The sequence below is a fragment of the Lacerta agilis genome, chromosome 5 (genome assembly GCF_009819535.1).
Source record: "Lacerta agilis isolate rLacAgi1 chromosome 5, rLacAgi1.pri, whole genome shotgun sequence".
Classification (NCBI taxonomy): domain Eukaryota; kingdom Metazoa; phylum Chordata; class Lepidosauria; order Squamata; family Lacertidae; genus Lacerta; species Lacerta agilis.
In genome coordinates this window covers 86,535,739-86,556,751 of record NC_046316.1, presented here as the reverse complement: position 1 = coordinate 86,556,751, position 21,013 = coordinate 86,535,739, and the positions used below count along the sequence as shown (strand labels likewise).

General features: G+C 41.4%; 1 pseudogene; it reads right to left on the bottom strand.

Moving 5' to 3' along the window:
• Positions 1-4,912: 4,912 nt before the first annotated feature.
• On the bottom strand, positions 4,913-5,549 carry LOC117047502 (annotated as a pseudogene).
• Positions 5,550-21,013: the final 15,464 nt, after the last annotated feature.

The window sequence follows — 21,013 nt, the reverse complement described above, 5'->3', positions numbered from 1 at the left end:
ATCAAGTTATGTTGGTTTTTCTCCAGCTGTGTGGTGATGGTGGCAGGTGTTCTTTATCTCCATACCCACTTCTGTTTGCTTATTGTGGCAGCTGAAATGATGCCTATTTCCAAGCATGTCTATTTTCAACAGCTGTGTGGTGAGGGCATTGTGCAGAACATAAATCAGCTTTACCTCTTTAAATTTGTGGAGAAGGAAATCTTCTCCATAACACTGTCACACCCGATCCAGCCTGTGTTACTTATTGCAGCATTTGTAGGCACAGTGCAATTTCTTACTTTTGGTTTAAGAACAGGTGAGTAAGTTTCTTAACTTGTTTTCAGAAGTGTGATAAGAAAATTTGGTTTAATTCTTTTGGGGGGGGAACATATGGACACATTTTCCTTTTTTCATGTTTGAATTTAGTAGCTAGTTCCTCCATGTCTTTCTTCTTTATCATAGACATCTTCAAATATCTAAAGGGCTGTCACATGGAAGGATGGAACTAGCTTTTTTCTTCTGTTCTGCAGGCTAAGGACCCAACCAAATGGATTCAAGTTACAAGAAAGGAGATTCCAACTAAACATAAGGAATAACTTTCTGACAGTAAGAACTGTTCAACAGACGAATGGACTCCTTCAGGACTTTCCTACCTTGGAGGTTTTTAAACAGTGGTTGGTCAACTTTCACATATGCAAGCTGAGATTCATGCATTGCAGGGGGTTGGACTACATGATCTTTGGGATTCCTCCCAACTCTACAATTCTATGAAAGTTGAACAGTTAGAATTCTTGTCTTGCTAAGACTAAGGAAGTGACATTGGAAAGCAACAAGAAGGAGGTAGGCCCTAGAGCTTTGACTGACAGTGCACAATCTTGGAGAAGAGATTGTTGAATTCACCAGCTGCTAGTAGGCACTCAGGGACCAGCTGCATCAATATTATTTCCTTAGAAATAAAGAATAAAGGGGAATTTCTGTATTTTGCCAACTCTTTACTTTTTAAAAAAAGCAATTTGTGAGAAAGATATTTTGAGCTTTGGACAGACATACTAGGCTACTTTTGCACAAAATCAAAATACATTTATTTGATAATGTTAACAGAGAGTACTCTTATAGTGAATACATCAAGAATTTCAAAGAGAGAAAAAACAGACTTCTGTTATCTACAGAAGTGTAATAGTCCCTTGCTCATTCCTCCTCAAGCAGTCAAACAGGGGGAATACTTAAGGCCAAATGACATGTTCCGAATAAAGATGTGTATTTTAAACCTTGGCAGCTGCTTTTGATAGAGCAGCTTCAGGAGAGGAGGGCAATTTTCAAAAGAGAAGTAGAAGAAAAGTGCAGGTGGGAAAAGGCAAGGGTTAAGCACCCCACCACTTTGCCACTGAAAATTGCCACTTCTTGATTTGTTTTTCACTAGAAGAATCAGCTGTTGTAATTTAAATGCATCTGTTTGCACATAACAGAAAGTTTGTCCCTTAATGGGCTTGCTTCCTTTGGAGAAGTGGGCACTGGAGTCCAGGGCATAAACCACTTGGTGTGTAAGTTCCACTAAAATTAATGGGAGTTGCATGGTTTCCATGTACAGTGGTACCTCGCTAGACGAATGCCTCGCTAGACAAAATACATTTGCTAACGAAAGGGTGACTCGCAAGACGAATTTCCCTATGGCCGTGACTCACAAAACGAAAACATTTTGCGGTTTTTCTTTTTTCTTTTCGTTAAACTGCGCTTCCTCCGATCGTGCTTAGCAAGACGAAATTTCCGCTATACAACAGCACTCGCGGAACGAATTAATTTCGTCTTGCGAGGCACCACTGTACAGGTATGTGTGGATGCTGCATTCCAACTACCATGCTTCAGAACCTATGGAACAACCTCTTCAAAAAAAACCCACTAACATATGTTACATAAATGCATTCATTCTATGGCTGCTTCTATTAAAAGCAACAAGCTTTTAGTTTGTCTTTTTCAATTGCATTGTTTTGTCATTGCTGTCAGGATGCTCTTAGCAATGTTTGTCCTGATATCTGTATGTCAGCTGAACAGAATGTACAGCAATTAGGCACTCATTCCTCTTATTTGCTTCCTTGAGATTTATGCATTCCCATTTTTAGTTTTGTCAAGGCCATTTAAAATATAGTGGGCCTTACCTACACCTAAAACAATACTTTGCTGGTGATTTCTTAGCCTCTTCTCCACTAATTTGTCCCATTAAGGGCAGATACATAATATGCTGACTAAATCATTGGTTTTGTTTCTACAAAATTGAGGGGGGAAATAATTTATGAGATTTGTTTTAGATCAGCCTACAATCTAAACACAAGCTGGGACAAGGCTAGAAGCCTGAAAGTTTCAGTAGACTGCTAAAGCAGTGTTTTTCAACCACTGTTCCGTGGCACACTAGTGTGCCGCGAGATGTTGCCTGGTGTGCCGTGGGAAAAATTCCAGCCAGAATATCAGCTTTGTGTTCAGCCAAACAGGCCCTGGTTGCGCACTGAATAAAGTATTTTATAATTTTCATATTTCTGTTTACTTACTATTTCATAATAAAGTAATTATAAAATACTTTCTTTGTGTTTATTTGATTCCTATTCAAGAGAATTACTTTATATATAGTCAATATAGGCACAGAGTTAATTTTTTTAACATTTTCTAATGGTGGCGTGCCTCGTGATTTTTTTCATGAAACAAGTGTGCCTTTGCCCAAAAAAGGTTGAAAAACACTGTGCTAAAGGCACAAACAATAAGCTGAAAGAGCAACTATAAAGCTATGGGAAGCTTATAAGAGTTGAAAGAGAGAAAAGCGGGAAACAGAAGAGGAAGAATCATGGAAGGAGGAGGAAAGGGCAAAGGGCTTTTAATGCATTAGTAGCAATAATAATAATAGTATTTATATAGGTTTTTAAAGCTCAAACTATTGGACAAATGCTATCGTAATTATGCTTACAACAACCTACAAAGGTCACTTTACTCATTACCTTTCTGTAGGTGTACCTGAGATGTTCTAAAGGTTCAGCTGAAGATATATCCTCTGGTGTATCATATTGGTGTACATGACGAGGACTCTTGGCTGCAGCTGCCAAGTGTATTCTTGGGAGCAAACTGGACTTTACTGCTACATAATGTATGAAACTACCCAAAGGTAGGCCAACATCATTACCCATATATTGCAAGGGTGTGTTTTAGAGGCAGTTGCTTGCTAAAGTCACCCAGTAGCATGCTCCAGTCTGAGGTGAAACTTGAAGTGAAGCATGCCAGTCTTGCAGTTCACACTGATAGGCATTCTACTACAACAGCTTGATTAGCATGACATGCAGAGTGTCATGGAACTTCTTGATTTAGGGGGTGGGATGGAGCTTGGAAGGAGAATAAGGAAGAACTCAGGATGTACTGTTACTTGATCAAGGACCCCTGGTAACACATGGTGGCAGTGCTGTAGATTCCACACACTCACAATGAAAGAATGAATGAAAGAACCAAGAGATACTTCAGTCTACTAAGAACAGCCCTATGCTTTAGGCAGGGAGACAATGGCAGCCCAGTCCGCTCAGCTATTTGTATTTACAACCCCCAGTCACTAGCCCAAATGGAGGTACAGATTTGAGGGGTTCTGAATAGCTTTAGATATGTTGAAGAAGATGATGATGATCATATTTATTTATTTATTTATTTATACCCCACCTTTTTCCCTGACAGGAATCAAGGCGGCTTACAGATAAAAAAAGAATTGCTAAAAACATGGGGGAAACAATTAAACATTAATATAATTAAAACTACATACACATATAAAATCTGTTTAAAACATACAAATAATTACAATAAAAACAGCATGGCAACAGCCCTTGCATTATAAGCCTTTTGAAATAAGAAGGTTGTCAGCTGCAGGTGGAAGGACAACAAGGATGGAGCTAGACTAGCTTCTCCAGGGAGGATGTTGGCAGAAGCCACCAAGTAGGTCCTCTCCCATGTCCCCACCAAGCATGCTTGTAAGGGTGGGCAGGACTGATAGAAGGGCCTCCACTGAAGACTTCAAAACCAGGCCAGGTTCGTATGAGGGAATGCCATATTTCAGATAGCTTAGACCTAAGCCATGCAGGACTTTATCGGCCATAACCAGCACTTTGAATTGTGCCCAGAAACAGTGTAGCTCTTCTAATAAGGGAGTTGTATGATACTTATAACCAGTCCTGGTCAGTGATGTGGCTACAGCTCTTTGAGCCAGTTGAACTTTCTGAGCACTTTTCAAAGACAGGCCCCACACAGAGTGCACTAAAGTAATTCAAACAGGATGTCGTTGTCGACATCCGGGGGTTGAAAGGCCAGCTGGCTAGCCCCCAGCTGGATCGTCTCCTTCTCAGCTGTGCCGCTGTGAAGATCCATCGACCTCTGGCTCCAACATAAATCAGTGACTCACACCTCCCAGACTTGAGCACACTAAACTTAGATGTGTACACTGCACAACAGAAGTGGCTGAGTCTATGGATACATACTATGAAGTATGGATTTATTACACAGAAATCAAGACAAAGAAACATGTCGTCTCTGCTTGCCATCTCCTCAGAGAGAGAGTAAAAAAAAAGCAATACAGCAAACTGTGCTGGAATATAAAGAGACATGTGACATGTAGCAATCCCATGTCTGCAACTAAAGGTGGAATGGAAAATCCCAACAGTCGTGTGTCACTGTGGCCATATCAGACATCAAAAGGGATGGGCAGCTGACACACTAGCTTTAATTGTGCAAATGCTCTCCTGGCCACCACACCACAGACTCCCTGGGTGCGTTCTGCCTATCCCCAGGGATCCCTGGACCCCTAATTGAGAACCACTGATATAGACTAATAAACACATTTTTGCAGGTTATTTTCACTAATATATTCATATTTTTATTTTATTTTATTTTGAAAATGATAATTTATTTGCTTTGGATATCCAGCAGCAGCAGCAGCAGCTGCTCTTAACAGCTGGACTTGGCCACATGTTCCAACTTGTCCTTCTTCTTGATGGCATAAGAGTTGGAGGAACCCTTAGCTGCATTGATCAGCTCATCAGCTAGGCACTCAGCTATGATCTTTATGTTGCAGAAGGCAGCTTCACGAGCCCCAGTGCAGAGCAACCAGACACCCTGATTGACACGATGCAAAGGTGATACATCAACAGCTTGTCTCCTAACTGCACCAGCTTGACCAATAAGGGTAGAGTCTTAATGAGGGCCACTGTTGATGATAGCATTCACCAGGAATTGAAGGGGGTTCTCTCCTGTGAGCAGATGGATGATCTCAAAGGCATGCTTGATGATGGGCAAAGTCATGAGCTTCTTGCCATTGTTGCATCCATGCATCATCATTGAGTTCATGAGGCGCTCAACACTGGGCTTTGCGGAGTGCAGCCCAGCACTGTGTGGCAAATACTGGACATATTTCTCCTTCACTGCAATATAATCCTGCAAGGAGATGTCCCTGATCTGCACATCATCTGTGCTCTATTTCCCAAACAACTTGATATCAGGGGTCTCTGCCACAGCAGGGGCTATCTCCTACTCAGTCATTATGGAGGCGCTTCGCTCTCCTCCCCCCATCCTGCTCGCTCACAGAGGCAGAAAAGCTAATATATTCCTTTTTATGCACACTTTCCCCATATATTTATAAACTTGACTTGGTTGGAGAACTGCATTGAAAAATTCAGGTAATTGAGAATTTAAGCAGATTGCTATGTTCCAGTTTTCAGGTTGTTTCTGAAAGTGCAGATTTGATAGATTCAGCTTTAAATGTGAACTGAATCAAATCTCTCTCCCTTCCCTAGTCACCACTGCGAGGCAGCATGAGAGAGTTAGGAAGCAACAATTAGACCTCCATGGCAGCAGTGGCAGCAGGTAGATGATGTTCATATGCTGAAGGAAAAGCCACAACAAAGAGTTTCAGAGGTATTAATAGCAGCATGTGTGGTGGGGAAGACCCACCCTCTCAACACCAGTGTCACTGCTGCTTATCAGGTTGGGGTGGGACAAGGCCGTAGCAAGGCTGGGGCTGTATTAGGAGTGCTGGATTGGTTCAAACAGTGCCCTCAACCTCACCACCAACCTGCCCTGCCCCAGCTCTGTGCAGGTAAGCAGCAGTGATGCCAGTGTCAGAAGGGCAGCTCCATGGCCCACCACACATGCTGCTAACGGGAGGTATGGGGCATTTTAGCAGGCCTACCAAAAAACAGGGAGGGAAAATTACAGTGGTGAAACAGAAAACCCCAGAATGGAAAATTGTCCACCAGAAGGTTCTGTTTGCTACAACTGCATGTAAATGAGACATTTTACAAGAGCATGGTTTGCAGGAGCAACAGTACAACAAATCACTACTTTCTGGTATAATTGGCAGACAATCCAGTAGTTAAAATGAGAGTGTGGCAGCACAAACAAATGTGGATGGGTACCCAGTGGAATGTAAGCTAGACTCTGGAGTGGATGTGACAGTTATCTCACTGACTGTTTAGACTACATTCAAGATAGAGCCTTCTAGAGTCAGATAAAAACCTAAAGTGACAATTAGAGAAACACTCTGCAACAGTGGAAAGGTTCAAAACAACTATGCATTGTAATGGTGAAGACAGAAAAGTTATTTATGTGAGATCAATGCCTGTTAAGACTCAGAGCATGTGAGGACCTGGTGTTGCTTAAATGGCTGGGATAAATGGCATTAAACATTGTCAGTAGTCAACCCACCCACAGACTATCTCACACTCTTCCAGAGCCTGGGCTGGATGAGAACTTCAAATAAAATTAATCTGAAACCACATTCCATTTTTTCCATATTTCTCTTGAATTTTCCATATTTGTTCCCAGACAAGTGCCAATTTCACTCTTGAAAAAGCTGGAAGAAATTGAAATGGAGGTCACTGAACCTGTTGGTGATCCCACAGACTGCTGCGTTCCAATGGTTATTACTGGTAAGAGATGGAAAAGTATGGATCTGTGTTGATTATTCCCAATTGAAATATAGAAGAGAACCATATCCCATGCCAGCTGGGAAGGCAAGTCCAAATTCTTTTCTAAATTAGATTTCAACAGTGGATTCTGACCAATTTCATTGACAGAAAGCTCAGCAAAACTAACAATATTCATTACTGTCTTGTTTTTATTATTTATTTTGTGTTTTATCTTGTATTTTTATGCTGTGAACTGCTCTGAGATCTGTGGCTGAAGGGCAGTATACAATTTGAATGAATAAATAAATAAAATAAAAATATTCCCTTTGGGCGTTTCCAGTTCAAAATACTACCCTTCAGAATCACTTCAATTCCAAGCACTTCCAGAAAAGAAAAGAAGAAAAGAAAAGAAAATTTGGGGCTGTTGAGTGATATGGACAATGTTATAATCATGGTGCACAATGTGGAATTACAACACCTTCTTGAGGCAAAAGTCACACTCAACCAGAATAAATGTGTGTTTACAATCTGTAACTTCCAAAGAACCTAAGGATTTATTGGAACCCAGATTTTTAAAAACCACTGAAGAGTTTCAAAATGCAAGCTAGAATAGGACAACCCCTCAGCCATATTTTAACCTAGCACTGTTCTGTTTTAATTTGCATCAGATTCTGTTGGGTTGACATGCCAATTTCTATATTTGTGAAAATAACTAAATATGCTAATATTCTCCAAATACAGAATGTGCAGTCAAATGATAATGAGTCTGGTGCAATGTTCTTGGTGAGGAGAGTTCCATCCAGAAATATGGTTCACTCATGGATCAAACATCACCAGTAGAACTTTTGTCTCAATGCCCATCCTCTCCAACATAATGCTCTTCCATAGAGTTGGCAGAGGTGGATTTAGGGCAGTGTGACCAGTTCCCTAGCACAGGATTCAGTGTCCAAGGGGTGCTTTCCCACCTCTTTCCCAAAGCCAAGTTATCACTTGCTCAGCTTTGAAAAGGAGATGGGAGGGCTCTAGGATGCTGCCAGAGCCTCGTGCCTTCTTCCCAAAGTCCAGAGCCTTGCTTAGTTGGCTTTGGAAAGGCAGCACAAGAACTGGGCAGTGGTGTCAAATTTTGGCCTCGCACAGAATACTATATTATCAAGCTCCACCCCTGGAATTGGCTCTCACATTCAGCTGTAAATCATCAAGTATTGAATAATCAACTTATGAGAAATCAAATGAAGTGTCTGCAAACGGAGACCAATGTGGAACTTTTCCTCAGATTAGTCCAATATATTCTCTTCACCACACCTAAGGACAACAACAGAGTTTAAGAGAATGTAGGGCAGGACAAGTGGGACCCACAATGCAGTCCCTAAACAATACCCTTCAGCATCTGCTGCCTGAGACAGCTGTCTCACTCTACGAATGGTAGGGTCAACCCTTGGGTTCAAATAAAGCATTTCCACTCCCACAAGCCAATCAAAGCATGATTTTATTTATTTAGAAGATTTTTTATTTTTAAAACCTGTCTTTCAGAACACAGTGCCCGCACAAGACAGACTCTAAAAGACATGAAAATACAATTAAAAACAAAGTGAACAAGCAATGCAGCAAGTACATCACAATTCAGCCAAATGCAATACTTGCAAATATATGTCTCTACAGTTTTTTTTTAATGGGGAGTGAAAATCAGCATCAGAATTAAAGCAGGGAGTGAAGAAGAAAGTGGAGACTGAAGATCAGCCTCAGATTGAAAAGGGAAAGTGAAGATCAGCATTGGGATGAGAGGAGGTGGTGGTGGAGGATGAGGAGACAACAGCAGAGGCAGCAACAGGTGGATCTGCTGCACCTCCCAGGGGGTCCAGATCCACTGCCCAAGGTTGCTACCTCATCCTACTTCATGGGCTAGCTGGCCCTGGCTGGTATTATCCAGTTTGTTGTATGCAGGAAGTGAGACTCATAACAGTAGTAGTTTCTACTGAATATTCATAATTTGAAAACATGTTGTTTTTTTTAGAAGTGTGATGTAATTATTCTCCTCTGTCAAACCTTGAGAGGTATGCAAGGGAGGGTCATCATATTGCCCTGGAGGAAGAAATGACCCTAGCTCATTTCCAATTATGAGTTAATTCACTGAGTATGTGCAAACAAATTATTTCCCTGGGACCCAGCAATGAAGAAAAGGAACAAAAAAAAAGTTAGCCTGGTGAGGGAAAAAAACTTCATTCAACCCATGAGCTTCATTTAGGGAAACAGGAGCCTCTACCATGTAGAGAAGCTCTCCTTGCTCAGCAAGTAGAAGATGAGACATACTGCACAATTATAGCCAAGCAATTCACCCACTAGAACTGGTGAGATGATTACTCTATTTTTCACAGCATGCCTCATGGGTAATGACAAGCAGTGCATGCAACTTTACGCGTGAGTGTCTTGTGTCTGTTTATTCCCAGCAATGTCAGCAGGAAAAACTGTATCTTGCAACACTCTGAACCATAGGTCCTTGATGCTTCAATAAGCAGCTCTCACAATGTGCTTTAAGTCAATTTTTCTCCCCTTGGAACTATATATTTGTAACAAGATTCCACATGGCACCCATTTCACAGAGAAATCACAAAGCACTTTGTTCTTTTTAAAAAAAAAAAAAAAGGAGGAGGGAGAGAAGAAAGGAAGGAAGGAAGTGGGGGGGGGAGAGAGAGAGAGAACACGAACTGGTTGTCTTGCTTTCATTTACATTTTTCAAGTTGCTTTCTCAGTTCTCAAAGTCTTTAACCTCTCAAGTGTTCCTGGACAGCCACTAGACATCCACCAATGTGACACTTGGACTGACTTTTGATAGGTGCCATGGCAGTTGCAAAGAACAGAGCTGCAGCTATTTACTTAAGAGGTTGGCGGCCATAGAGCTTAGGAATGTTTTCTGTAGCCTCACAAAAGGATAAGTTTTACTACACAATATAGCTACTTTCTAACAGATGAAAGAAATGGATTCAGTGTTGGGCACACAGCAAGCCAGGGAGAACTCAGTGGATAATGATACATAGTTAAGAGATGAACTCCAGAGCACACAGCACATTTACTGCCAATGAAATGCAGTTGTAATTATTTTCTCACCCACCTTCCCACACTCCCCATTTTATGAATCCAAGTCCTAATAGCCAATATGTTACACAAGTCTCTTCTATGCACCATGAGAGAGGGGAATGACAAATTAGTTCTCATGAAAGCTTCTAAAAGTTCTGTCCCTCTAAAAAGGTTAGGAGAGATGGTATACATATTGCTATTGTACAGCAGTCTGCATCAGCTCAGACCTTGGAGGGTTCAGATCCACGTGAGATATGACAGCAGACATGTATGTCTGTGGTCGGGAACCTGAGGACTGTGGGCTGAATGTGGCCTCCAGGGCTCTCTATCTGGCCCTTGGGAGTCTCTCCAGACCATACCTCTCACTGGATGTGCTTTGCACACTGAGTGCTTTTGTCAAGCTGGAATGTGTCACTGAACTGGCTCTTGCTTGTCAGGAGGTTAGGACAGAGAGGGCTGTGAAACTGTGTGTAGAAACTAGCCTACAAACATTCAATGGCATGTGGCACTTGGAAGGATGCCCAGAAGGTAACAAGGCACTGGGGCTTTAAAAGGATTTCCTATAGGTCCAAGGTTCTACCTTCTACCTTCACACCAGCATAAGTATTTAATAGCTGTCATGTGCAGATCCTCAACTCTTGTTATTGGGAGGTGGGTAGGTACTAATGATTTTACCCCAGGTTCCAACAGGACAGCCGGTATGGGATGAGAAGAAAAGTAAGAAAAGGCGGACAGCCAAACAGGGTGCTCTGTTCACTGTCTGTTACCTACTGCCCTAACAGAGGTGGTTTTAGGGTAGTGTGACTGGTGCAGCTGCACTGGGCACTATGCTGCAGGTTGTGCCACTATAATGCTCTATAATGGAGCACAAGAGGCTGGGGGGGGGAATTTAGTGATGCACAGGGTGCTGCTGAAATCTGAGAGCCCAAAGTCCACCACTGGACATAAACAGATTTCAGTAAGTACCATAAAGAAACTGGGGCTTCAGATTGTATAACCCCATCCTGAGGACATCTACTGCTTCCCTATGACTACCAGGGGCAGACCTTAGTAATTTGCCGCCCTGTGCAAGGTCAACACTTGATGCCCGCCCCCCATTCTCATGGTGCCAGCTTAAGCCAGGCTTTGGGAAGGAGGTGTGAGGCTCTGGCAGGGTCCTAGAGCCCATTAAACACTTGCAGGCCAATAAGCACTTACCCAATGTTGGGTGGGACCCTGTCAGATCCTTCATGCCTCCTTCCCCAAACTGGGCAAGTGCTTACCAAGCTTTGAGAAGGTGCTCCCCTTGGCTGTGTGCCCAGTGCGGCTGTACTGCTGCCCTAAATCCGCCTCTGTGACTATTCTGTTAAAGTGGGTTCTATCAGCCAGGCAGATAAATTTATTACAGCACTTGAGATCTATGTTTTCAAATCCCTAGATAGAGAGGAAAACAGATTGGTGGGATGGTTCTTCAGCATTTTAGTTCTTAGACAGAAAATTATTGTTAAAGTAAAAATAAAAGAGATGAGAGAGAAATCAGTATGTGCTTCCTATAGTTAGTTCTCTCTCAGCTGACCAAAGTACTAATATAAGCATTCTTAGACATCAGGCACTGAGTTAATCTTATAAAGTGACACTTAAAAATGAATCCGAGTATGGCAAATGAAGATTTGGACCTCATAATTTCCACCTAGAAGGTTAAATTTATTCTTGCCCATTAACATTTGACCATCTAGGATCCTCTGGCTATGAAACCTAATTTTAAAATCCCAAACTGCAGTATTGCCACCAGAAACCAAAGCTTCTTTATAGCCAATGCCATTTGATCAAATTCACATTCATTGATTAGAGTTTGAGAAACCCATCAGATTTAGAATTTGCATTTCCCCTCAGTTTCCGCACAGATTACAATTACATGGCATGTGAAACATCTCATATTTCTTGAGTTAAATTATTGCTGCTTCTGAAACCAAAAACAGCCTATTATTAGGTACAAATTAAAATGTAACTTGGATTCTATTTGGTGAAGTGTAGTAGATATTGTGTTGTACTAAAATGACTGATTGACAAGCATGCTATGTTCTCTGCATGGCAGTCTTTTAAATCTGTGATTACTTTAATATTGAAATGTTTCATAGAAATGTTTTCAAAGTGTAGTAATAAACTACTCTTGGATGCAAAAATAATCACTAAAGTATTTATTGGGTTCTGCTTTGCACAGGCACTTCAGCATAGGGTCTGGAATCAGAGTGTTATTCATTTTTCCTAAATGTATCATTATTGTAAATAATATACTTTTCCAGAAGAAAGTGCATAACTGCCCCTTAAAGGCCTTCAGAAAAAGACATGGAAAATTCAAGAGAAATATCGACAAATATTTTAAAACGCATTCAGCAATGGAAAGAAAATGGTCACAAGAGATACTGTATATTCAACGTAAGATGCTGTTATATTAAAACATGTTGCTGTTTTCATTTCTCTTTGATTCCCTTCCCACCTCTGCTTTCATTATACATGGTTTGTGGCATGGGCAGGGATACTTCTAAAGTAACAAGCACCAGGGGTGGATCAAGGGCTGCACAAGCTGTGCACATGAACTGGGGGTACTGAGCTGGAGGGGTGGAGCCTTCTCACAGCCAGGTAAGTGAGGTGCCAGGTTTTGGGAAGGAGGTGCAAGGCTCTGACAGGGTCCTAGAGTCCTTCTTCCTCCTTCCCAAAGCCTTGTTGGCGCTTTCAAGCTTTGGGAAGGAGGTGGGAGGGCTCTGGGACCCTGTCAAGAGTCTCATGTCTCCTTCCCAAAGCCCCATGCTTGTCTTACCCAGCTTTGGGAAGGCAGCGCAAGCGCTTGTGGGGTGTGTGTGTCAAATTTTGGCCTTGCGCAGGGCGCCATATTACCCACAACCATCACTGCAAGCAGCACCTTCTGCAAGCAGCGGTTTCATTTAATCTTTTAAAATGTCTCAGCTGGGTGAGGAAGACAGGGAGAGAGGGAGCTGATATTCCATAGTTTAGAATGACATGGCCACAGAGGAGGCTTTCTCACACCTGCTAATTAGCTCTGCCTTGGCCACCACAGAGACATGAAGAGGAGATTCCCCAACAGATCTTAGGGAGTGGTCAAGCTGCTTGGATAGACTGCACCCAAGATAAATATGGATTTAAAGATGAAAACCAGAACCCCTTGAACTGGACCCAGAAACAAACTAGCAGCCAGTGCTGATAATATAAAATTGGTATCCCGACCTTGATAACTCACACTGAGATGAAGACAGGTCACTTCTTTCTGCTCAAGCATTCTTTTTGCACTTGTTGGATTTATATTGGACTTTACTTATCAAGCACTAGTTGGGAATTTTTTTTCCAGCAGCCAGAATATTTTTTGCCTATGTGTTCAATTGTTCATATCAATTAAGTATTAATTAATAACATAGCCAATTAGTTAAAATAAAAGCAGGGTTAAACCCTGGCTGATTTTAATATGTCCTTATGGATGTATTATTACCTTTTCCATCCTCTTTCTGCCCAGCCTCTGTGCTATCCATGGAGTAATTTTCAAAGTGCATATGTTTAAAGCCATTCACATGAATAAGAAGGAAGCATTATTTTCTTCAGCAAACCTTGCACAAAATACTTGAATTTCTGATTTCTTTTGTTAGGTTAGATTTTGCCTGTGCATTCTTATTTATTTATTTATTTTTAAAATACACATTGGAATTACAGCCTCTCAAGACACAAACGTTTACCAGCATTAATGGGCACGTCCCCAGGTTCAAGAAGCAGCTTTTCTTAAGTAACTCCTTGCTTTCTCATTGGGTCCAATTCAAATGCTGTTAAATCTATAAAAATCAATAGTGAGTCTATGCATTATGTAGCCGTTCCATCTAAAAATATATAGTATGGAATATGGGCCAGATACAATAGAGCAGCCAAGCACATGTAATTTACCAAACAAATCTAAAGCACTTCCACATTGATTTTTGTAGTTTTCTAGCCCCTAGTCACTAAGCAGAGAGAGAGAGGAAAATGGCTTACTTACAAAGTGCGCTAGTTCTTGGGGCTACAACATGTTCATCTTAGTGTCTCTGAAGCAGGGTTGCAGGCCAGTTACCATTGCCAATGAATTTCTAGGTCATCTTCCCAGTTTGCAATATTCACTTTTAGCGCCAAAATATTGGTTGCTAAAATTACACCAATCAAGTGTTTTTCTGTAAAAGTATATCCAAGGGCAACTATCTACACACAATGAGGAAAAAATGGTATGTGCGTGTATTTATATAAGATTATTTTTCCCAGTGCTTTTAATGACAAAAAACTAGCAATGAGAGTGAAATGAATAATAGCAGAACCCATGTTGATACTTTTGCGTATAAATATATTAGCTCTACATAAACAAGCAAGCAAGAATTAGTGTTTAAAATGATTTAGGGAACCATTCTTATTTTTTAAAGTGGGTGAATTCCTTTGCTAGTGTTGCTTTTCAAAAGTCTTCTTCTATATTCTTAGATGTATTTGAGCACACTTACACATGTATCTGAAGAGGATAAATTTAGCTGTTGCTTAAGCGTAGGCAGCAAGCTATGAAATATGATTATTTTAACACTCACATAACCCATTCTCTGAGCAGATCACAGACCTAAGGCATGTTGTATGTAGAATGCTTTCTCATATTTTATTTACTCATAAGGATCATCAACACCCACAAGATCTATAGCCTCTGTTGCCATCTCTCTCTCTCTCTCTCTCTCTCTCTCTCTCTCTCTCTCTCTCTCTCTCTCTCCAAGTCTTTAGTAGTCCCATGCTTATCTATTTCAGTCAAATGTATTTCTTATCGGAAAAAAATAGTGAGCAACCTGACAATACACTGTTATCGAGTTTTTTCAGCTGAGACCCACATGTCATTCAGCATGCAGACATGCCTGTGCTTGATTGATGGATGGGTTTGTGACAAATAAAACGAGGATCAACAGCTTTGCACCTTTCCCCCCCATCAGGAACCCAGAGTAAAGCACAACTCTGTAACAATGGCCGGATTAGGGATGCATTAGCTCTCCATCGACCAAAACCCATCCATTCCCATCAATACTTTGCACTTAATAACCTGAAGCTATGATAAGAAAACAAAAGAAGGAGAAAGGGGTAGGAGAAAACAAATCAATAGAAGAAGGGAATGTCTGTAAGATGTACTGTCCAAATGAAGGGGAATTTTTTTTTTTTTTTTTGCTGAATTGGTAGGATAATGCCCCTTGACAAGAGAACAATGTACTGTCAGGGTTTATCAGGGAGAAATTGGCACAGTGTTAAGCACAGGTCTGGCATCTGAATGATGGCACTTACTGTGGCTGGAAAAATACATCATTCCCAATGTGTAGACAATACCTGCCAATATCCATCTAACAGTACCAGACATCACAAACCTTTAAGAATCACATTCACTTATATGATGTAGAGACTTCATTTTGATTCTCTATTCTATACCTATTTCATTCCTAACAAGAACTCTAGGCTAAAAATGGTATTGGCCATTGTTTTTGAAGACTTTACAACTTGATTTATATCTTCATGTTCTATGATGACATAATCACCACCATTATTATTATTATTATTATTATTATTATTATTATTATTATTATTTGTAATTTGCTTTATTTTGCCTAAGCAATCCAAAGCAACTTACTATTAAAATGTTTCTCTTCTAAAATATCAAAGAATTCCACAAGTGGATGCTAAATATTCCATGAAATCAAGGAACATCCTTATGTAAATTGCAGACTACTTTCTCATTTGAGGCGGGGTGTAACACTGTATCTAATCTACACTTTGTCAGAAGACAGATGTGGAGGCATACCCCATGACTGAGTGCTCCCCATACATCATTTCCTGCACATAAAAAACTATAATGTCAGGGGCATTTTCTCCTAGTTCTCCCTGTCCTGCTAGTGTTCTATATGTAGGAAATTCATGTGTGGAGGAACATTCAATAATGTGAACTCACACAGTCCCAATTTACCAGATTGCACTATTAAAAGAATAAAAACAAATACAATAAAACTCAGTAAAAGAACAATACATTGCAATATGAGATTGCAAAATCAGCGAAATCCAACAGAAGCCACACAAACATAGATCAGCTATAAGACAGTAGACTAGTAAACAAAAATTTGCGTAGTGCTCCAAAGACATCAAGGCTGGTACCAGGTGAGCCTTCTGGGGAAGGATTTCCATTTGCAGGGTGCTGCGCGCTGCAAATCTTTGGGACAGGCTTAACTACAGCAATGGCAAAAGCAAAGATCACTTGCTGTCTGAAGGTGCATGCATATACACACAGTGATAAGCACATTCTGCTTGATTTATAGTGCTCCCCAGAAAGCTTCTCCCCTCTCCCCTCCTAATTAAGCACACTCTAGTGGAAACATGAAATATCTTATTGTGCTCATTTCTTTGTACAGAAACAGGAACACTTCATTCAGGAGGAAAGCTAATAAGTATATGGTTCCATTGTCTAGGATATCTATATTGTTACTAAAGCTGGGTGCCTGCCCCTCTCTCTGCTGAGTGGTGGTGAGGGACTATGGGGTCCCAGGCACCCACACAGCGTCTGTGTCCCTTTGGAGAATAGAAGGCACAGCGGAGACTGTTGTGCTTTAATAAATATGGTTTATTCACTTACCGTATTTACACCTTCAGTCTGCATAGAGAGAGTTCAGATCTTATGGCATGGTCCACAGCAGTGCAGGCAACCTTCAGTCCTCTGCTCTAGTTACCAGTAGATCTCTACCTTCTTCTTCCTCATCCTTCTTCCCATAAACCCTTGCTCAAAAACACACTCCATTACCTTGGTAACCCTTCAAACCCCTGCCTCTGTTCACACCTCAGGGCAGGGGGGAAAGGAGTTCTTTTGCATTGGCAAGGACCCTCAATGGGCCTGTATTGTTCCCTAATGGCCCTAGCTTGGCCAGGCTGCCCAGGAATTCCTCTGCAGCTTCTATTTCTCACTTCCCACCCTAAATAATTACAATCCTAGAATTTATTAATTTATAGGGTTTACGTCTAAATCTATAACAATATGCTGCCCTCCAATTTCAAAATCTAATCTTAAAAACTGCATATCAACACAATAAAATAGCAAACACACTCCATACTCAGCACTTAACAAGTAATGCTCAACAACTGAAATCCACAATTAACACTGGAAATACAGCAAGGATAGAATCCAGAAGAATTCAGCAGTACAGCGGTACCTCGGGTTACAGATGCTTCAGGTTACAGATGCTTCAGGTTACAGACTCCGCTAACCCAGAAATAGTACCTCGGGTTAAGAATTTTGCTTCAGAATGAGAACAGAAATCGTGTGGTGGCAGTGGGAGGCCCCATTAGCTAAAGTGGTACCTCAGGTTAAGAACAGTTTCAGGTTAAGAATGGAGCTCCAGAACGAATTAAGTTCTTAACCTGAGGTACCACTGTAGTTGGTCAGGGACATAGCAGCGGCTGCACCCTCCCAGTGATGGCTGCACTGTGTTCACCAGGATGAGGATGGGGCGGAGCAAAAGACCTCCAGGGTGGTGTTGGTAGCATGCAGGTGTGTGCACATGTGCAGGATGCCACAAACAACAACTCGGAGTTCACCCAGCTTGCAGTTGCCTTACCCCACCCCATCCATGTCTCTGTGAACATAGTGGCCCAGGAGGGGGTGCCACTTTTGTGCAGCTGCCCATGCCCATGCCCATGCCCATGCCCCACTGCTGATAGAACCAATAAAACAATCTCTGTTAAAACTGTCTGGCATATCATACTGGAAGGCTGGGCAAGGAATTAACTCTATACCTGGTTCTGAAGAAGACATAATTTTTGGTGTCCATCATTCTTCCCTAGGTGCATTTTGCATCTAGGGCATCTAAGCTAATCAAGTCCTATCCTGCCACCACTCACCTATCTTCAGAGAGGCAGGGGACTGAACACAGAGAAACTCTGGTGATTAATGTAAAGTTCAGACAGGCTCAGACAGAAAGAGGCCCGTGAGGTACCAATGTCCAAAACCATTTAGGGCTTAAAAGGTGATAACCAGCACTTTGAATTGGCTCTCTGAAGCTTCTAAGAACCCTGTGTATTTATTCTCCTGAGAATCTGATTCATTAAGGAGAGTCCAACAACTCATCCTCTCCACAACAAGTTGAACACCATCAGAAAGATGAACTATCCACCAACAGAATTCTATCCAATAATAACTGTACTGTACTGTGTCCATCAGTTTATTGGTCCTGGCTCCCACTCATGAACACAGTACTCATAGCTCAGTTATTGTTGAAGGATTTATTTCAAAATGCCTTGAAGGTGGTGAAACAAAATAGAAAATTCTTTTCAGTAGCACCTTAGAGACCAACTGTGTTTGTTCTTGGTATGAGCTTTCGTGTGCATGCACACTTCTTCACTTGAAGGTGGTGAGTGTTTCAGTGATGAGAGGCACAGTTGGAGTAACATCAGGCAGCTCTTTTAATGCATTAGGATCATCTGATGACACCGAGGCAGGACTGTCTCCAGACAACCCATTGGGCCTCTCCAATGCATCCAAATCAGCACCTCCTAGAGCACTGTGCCCCTCCCTAGAGTCTCACTTTAAACTCTTGTCTCGATCTCCCCCCCCCCCCTCTGACCAGCCCTGCCAAAAATTCTCCACAGAGCTCATGACACCATCCAGTCCATTACTGATTCAAGATGCTTCCACTGCCTCACCTGGCTGATGAAAACAAGTAGTAGAGCTGTGTGTCATCAATGCACTTGATGATACCTTGCTTTGAATCTCCAACTGACCTCATTAAGAGGTTTCATGTAGACATTAAGAAGAGTGGGAGATAAGAGGAGACCCTGTGGTACCCCACAGTGTAAAAGTCACATGCCTTAGCAGTAATCTCTAAGCACAACCTTCTGGAAATGGTCATCCAAATAGGAGGGGAGGCACTGGAATACAGTGCCCACAAACCCCAATGCACATACACTATTCAGAAGAATGCCATGGTCAAGAGAAGTGAAAGCCTCAGAGATATCCAGGAGAATTAACATGGTCACACTACTATTGTTTTGGAAGTTTTCACATTCCATCAGATAAATTATGATTACTCTGTAAATGGTTAGCAGTAAATTGGTCCTTCTTAAGAATGGAGCATTCTCTGTTGTCCTCATCATGGGTGAACAAACTCATAACTGCACACCTTAATTCAGGGGTCAGCAAGGTTGATCTTGCCTGGGCCGGATCGGTCCCGCAGAGATCCCTCCGTGGGCAAGATTGCACCCACCCGTGATTTTTGGCATCTGCGTGTGTGCAGGTGTGATTTTTGGCATCTGCATCTGTGCAGATGTGATTTTCAGCGACTGTGCATGTGCAGACACGATTTCTGGCGCAACGGAAGCGAGTCCCCGCACTGCGCTGGTTTAGCGCAGCAGGCAGCTCAGTTCGAGGGCAGCTCATGGGCCGGTCAAACGACCTCAATGGGCTGCTTCTGGCCCATGGGCCTTTGGTTCCTGACCCCTGCCTTAATCATTCCCTTCTATTGTTGTTGTTCAGTCGTGTCTGACTCTTCATGACCCCATAGACCAGAGCATGCCAGGCACCCCTATCCTCCACTGCCTCCCACAGTTTGGCCAAACTCATATCAGTTGCTTCGAGAACACTGTCCAACCATCTCATCCTCTGTCGTCCCCTTCTCCTTGTGCCCTCCATCTTTCCCAACATCAGGGTCTTTCCCTTCTATATTACCACTCAAATGAACCATCGGCTGGTGGACTTTTTTGTTTTTTGAAAAAAACAAAGCAAACAAACAAAAAATCCACATTTGAATACTACAAATAATGCACCACTGAATCATAAATAATACCATTATGGATAGAGTGTTGAAATCACACATTCAATAGTAACGGTGTGTTCCAATTAAAATAAAACATGCTTTAGCTCTATTGATGTTAATGGCAAAGATTTATTGAACAAGCTTAACTCTCTCATTGAAATAAATGGGGGCTTAAACTATGGTTGGATTTTGTCCTAGCACATTAACACACATTCACAACATCTCACTGTTTTCACATAATTAAAAAATAAAAAATAAGCAGGAGTATCAACAAAACATCTTTCTTCCTATAATCTCCTCCACCCTCCTGGCAGGTTATTGATGTATAACATAGTAGAGGGGGAAGCTTAAAAGACTAAGAGATTCCTTTCAAAACACTTACATTTCAAATACATGAATACACCCATTCAAACAACAAAAAATACACAGACAGTGCTCTGTACTTCAAAACAAGTGCCATGAAGTTGAGAGAGGATCTATTACTTATACGCACATAATAAATGAGGTTATCCCTGTTGTAAATTATTTTCTCAATGGGGCCTTAATTATAAATCCATAATTAATTACTGCTTCTCTCCCCCAATCTAACATAAAATAATTATCTGTGATGTGATGATATCATCATCTCTAGAGCAACCAATTATGTCCTTACTGATATCAAGTGTGGAGTGAATATAAGCAAGATAGCTGGAGCTGGTTGATCAGCCTACTTATCTTACTATGACCTATGAAAGGGCATGTACCAATGCATTAAGTGATTGTATCATGATAACTTTGAATGACTTTTTCACCTGGAACCATGTGCAAAGGGTTGGGCAGTCTATGTAAGTATCAGGAATGCAAATAGGATTCCCTGGGCCAAATACACTGTGTGTGGTTTGGGGTCCCTGCATCCCTCCCTCCCACAATCTATTGACAAAAACTGCTACTTCGGAACCTGTATTCAATTAACCTAGCCTACTTCACAGTGCTATTGCAAATAGAAAAAGGGGGGTATAAACAACAACAACAACAACAACAAAATAATAATAATAATAATAATAATAATAATAATAATAATATTTATACCCCGTCCATCTGGCTGGGTTTCCCCAGCCACTCTGGGCGGCTTTCAACCAAATATTAAAAACAATACAGCATCAAACATTAAAAACTTCCCTAAAAACTTCAGTTGTCTTGAAACACAAGAGGGGAAATTAGTGTTTCACTCAGATCCTTTTTCCATGCTTC